The sequence below is a fragment of the Copadichromis virginalis genome, linkage group LG12, assembly GCF_057382275.1.
Source record: "Copadichromis virginalis isolate Kocher_CV1m ecotype Utaka linkage group LG12, C_Virginalis_male_GT1.1, whole genome shotgun sequence".
Classification (NCBI taxonomy): Eukaryota; Metazoa; Chordata; class Actinopteri; order Cichliformes; family Cichlidae; genus Copadichromis; species Copadichromis virginalis.
In genome coordinates this window covers 3755567-3759970 of record NC_140629.1, presented here as the reverse complement: position 1 = coordinate 3759970, position 4404 = coordinate 3755567, and the positions used below count along the sequence as shown (strand labels likewise).

The window sequence follows — 4404 nt, the reverse complement described above, 5'->3', positions numbered from 1 at the left end:
TTCACAGAGAAAATATTTACCATAATGCAGTACTTGTTAATTTTTTAAAATGCAAAATACATTACTTTTCTAAAGCAACACCTGCAAAACTTGATTTTTTGCAGTTGATCCTCGCACATTTACGTGTACACAAGTACATGAACTAAAAGAAAAATAACAATAATATTTAAAAAGGCACCAAATGACTTTAGGAAACTGGTGAATTTGTGTTATTCAAAAGCTCTTACATATAAATATAAACACTGTACTATCTCAGGTACTCTGTGTAACATGACTTATTTTTATTTCCAGGTACAGTCACAGTTGTGCCTGCCACTGGGCATCACCCTCATCATTAAAGAAGGAACCGGCAAGATGCTGTCAGATGAATGTCTGGGGATCGAGCTCCCCTGTTTGTCTTGAGACAAACGGGAGAGCTGAGAAAGGGCTGGCCCTCATCAACTCCCCCACTCCACCAGGAGGAACACACGTTCATTAGCGCCCTTTAATGAGAAGCAGATGCAACAACGCTCCTTCTCACTGTCTCGCTCTTTCATGCAGAGCATGAGGTGAACAAACACACATCTGTTTTTAAAAAGACGCTCCAACAAATGCTATGGAGGGTCATGGAACAGAGTCATCGTGTGTTTATATTCATCCACACACACATAGTGCCATAACACAAATAGATCCTTATACATAAAAACACACCTCCATCCTCCACACACACATTGGTCCTATCATGGAAGAGATGGGTGGGGGCTTTTAACAGCTCAGACCTGTGGGCCTCATTTGTCCAATTTAGGTGAATGACTGAGATCATATATCATTGCCTTTATGTCGGACTATTTTTATCATGAAGGAAGTTAATATGGTGGAGCTGTAGGAGACAGAAAAATGCCCTGTCTGTGGATCTGAGTTGAGCTTTCACTGGTGTGAGTGGCTGAACTTCTCACGATTGACAACAAAAGTGAAAGTGAGTGTTTTACTGGAGGAAATGTACAGTGTGTCTGACAGTACTCACGGCACTTCGCTGGTTACAACCTTATTCTAACGTGGATTGCATTCAGTTTTCACCTTAAAATTGTACACATAGTACCCATGGAAAGATTACATCATTTCATTACATTCACTTCAGCAACTTTAAAATGAACCTGTTCTGCTTTTCAGTAGTCATATGTTTTTGTATTCCAGTAGTTATTTTTAAATCTACTCATATAATAATTCAAGCCAATACTGTCATGCGCCGTGGTGCGCGGGCACGAAAGGATCCAGGCGCAGACTCCGAGCTAACAAAAAGACACTTTAATAAAACAACGAAAGGCGACCCGGGGAAAGTAGAGAGCAAAACAGAAACTAAAAATCCGGGGAAACAATGACACGAGGAAGCCGGGATCGGGACGGCGGGGGGCTGCAATAGAAAGGGGAGATGATTACTAGGGAGCCAGGAAGCGGGGAGAACATATCAGGACTGAGTTAGAGTAGGGCCTTACGATAGAACGGAACCGTGGGAGCTCGGGAGGGAAGTGTGGCAGTCCGTGGGGGCAGGAAGTCCGTGGAATGGCGAGTGGGCCAGGTGAGCACCGCGAGATCCAGTCGAGCCGGAGGACAGGCAGGTAGCAGACGCCGAGTAGAAACCTGGACAGAAGTAGGCAGGTTAAACAAAGTTCCAAGCAGGAGAGAATGCACACTTTTCGTGGAAGTCTGGTTACCACTGTGGGGATGACTACGAACTGGCGTGGAGCATCCGTCAGCGCCGGATTAAGTGGATCTCCGTGTAATCACCGGGATGGAGAGCAGGTGTGCTGGTGATGGCCCAGCCCGGGGGTGTGGCTACCCGAGCATCACGCATTCCACAGACACAGGACCACGGACCATGACAAATACAAAGGCAATATATTAAACCTTTATGAGCTAAGAAAAAGGTTTATGCTTTTTTCATTAAAGTGATATGGTAACCGGGTAAAATTAGACTGATGTGGTTGCACACGTTAACATGGCTGAATGGATATATTACTGTTACTTTAGATTATGACATACATGTTACTAATAAATACTCAGGACCACAAACATTTTTTATAATTCTAATATTATATAGCATTTTAAGATATATTTGTATATGTATGGTAACAGGGTTGCAAATCAGAGCTAGTACTGGTGTTTTCTCAGAAGAAGATGATAGCAGTGGAATGTAATCTACTGTAAAGGTCAAGGATACATGTGGTTAGACAAATAAAGGTAGGAGGCTTGAAATGAATGTGTCTTCTTTTAGCAATATGGGTAACAGGGTTGCTTTGGTTACAGTGAAACATTCAGTCAGTGCCTGACCCAATCATGCCACTTCTTCTTTGTCATCTCATTGTTTTTTCTCTTCCTTTTCCAGGCTAAATAAGTTTGGTAACATGGTTGCACATGTTTTTGGGGACACAACTAACAATGCAATTACTGTTCTTTAAAATATATTTTTATGTTAAATTTTTTTAATAATTATAATTATTAAGGTTAGCTGTAGCTCAGGAGGTGGAGGAGGTGGTCATCGACTAATTGGAAGGTCTGTGGCTCTGTCCCAGGCTGCTCCAGTCTCCGGTCTGCATGCCTAATTATCCTCCTTGCTTGTGTAAATGGGTCAGTGAGGTACTCTACTTGAATACTCTACTTTGAGTGCTCAAGTAGAGTAGAAAAGCTCTATTAAAGAACCAGTCCATTTACCATTTATCGAGACCATCATGGAAGAAAACGAATGGATGGATGGACATGCAATGTGGCTATCGAAAAAAAGAAAAAATATATTTTTGGAACTTCTGAAGAGCTAAATAATATTTCGGGAGCAGTCCTTATTTCTGGTATTGTTACTCTCATTCCATTAATTTGTTGCAATGACGAAAAATAATCACGTTTTTCTTTTCTTTTTGTTTTTCTTTTCTTTTCAGGTAACAACATTTGTAAACCCAAGTAATATTATGTCTTTAAATATTACCTAGCTAACAGAATTATTAATGAATTAAACAAATAAAACTGTGACACATTTATCACACTGCCACATTGGATGTATGCTCAGTGTGGTGTTGCAAAGACCCCTGAACCAAGACAGCTAAGAAGGTCAACTAATATGTTGACCGAAGCACAATCAATAACACCACTGAAGGAAATCTATTTAAATGATTGTGTAACACTGAATCTTTTATGCTTCCTCCTCAAACTAAAACATGATAGCAAGTTTTAAAAAGCGTCTTTTCTTCTTTTCTTTACACAGTCATTCAAATATCAGGCCATGAATTTTCAGACAACAAGGACATGAAAGAAGGTGTAAGCCCACCACCTTTCAAGTTCACTGTGAATTTCATAACTTAACACCATATCATCACTTGGGGACCAGTTAGTAAGCTGACACTCACTGCTGTTTGACAATTGCCAAGTATCACATTTAAAAATGTGTTTCCTTTAATAACAAATAAGGATGATATTGTGGGGCAGAAAATTAAGCTCTGATTGGGGGAATAAGCAGACAGTAGTAAGATTAGGTTTTGTGACTTAGGCCATTGCACTGAATAATCCAACGGTCCATCCATCTTTTTCCGCTTATCCAGGACTGGGTCACGGTTGCAGCAGCCTAAGCAGAGAAGCCCAGACCTCCCTCTCCCCGGCCACCTCTAGCTTGTCCAGGGGAACTCCAAGGTGTTCCCAGGCCAGCCGAGAGATATAATCCCTCCAATGTGGGACAGTGTGTCCCAGTGGGACATGCCTGGAACACTTCGCCCAGGAGGTACCTGGGAGGCATCTTTGTCAGCTTCAGCTGGCTCCTTTCGACGTGGAGGAGCACCGGCTCTACTCTGAGGCCCTCCTGGATGGTCAAACTCCTCACCCTACGGCTAAAGAAGGGCCCAGTCACCCTTCGTGGGAAGTCCATTTCCACTGCTGAATAAATGTAATTATAATCACTTAATTAGTAAATAAATTATATATGGTGAATATAAATAGAGCAGACCGGGGTGGTGGTCCCCATCTTTAAGAAGGGGGACCGGAGGGTGTGTTCCAACTACAGGGGGATCACACTCCTCAGCCTCCCTGGGAAAGTCTATGCCAGGGTGCTGGAAAGGAGAGTTCGTCCGCTAGTCGAACCTCGGATACAGGAGGAACAATGCGGTTTTCGTCCTGGTCGCGGAACACTGGACCAGCTCTTTATCCTCTCCAGGATACTTGAGGGTGCATGGGAGTTTGCCCAACCAGTCTACATGTGTTTTGTGGACTTGGAGAAGGCATTCGACCGTGTCCCTCGGGGTGTCCTGTGGGAGGTGTTGCGGGAATATGGGGTGTCTGCCCATTGCTACGGGCCATTCGATCCCTATACAACCGTTGCAAGAGCTTGGTTCGCATTGCCGGCAATAAGTCGGACTCGTTCCTGGTGGGTGATGGGCTCCGCCAGGG

General features: G+C 43.2%; 1 long non-coding RNA gene across 1 annotated transcript; it reads right to left on the bottom strand.

Moving 5' to 3' along the window:
- Window positions 1–1269: 1269 nt before the first annotated feature.
- Window positions 1270–1650, bottom strand: LOC146696301 (uncharacterized). The gene is made up of 2 exons (XR_014923087.1): window positions 1473–1650; window positions 1270–1390 (listed from the first exon to the last, which is right to left on the bottom strand). It is a non-coding gene; the product is annotated as an uncharacterized LOC146696301 (long non-coding RNA).
- Between the last annotated feature and the right edge of the window lie 2754 nt (window positions 1651–4404).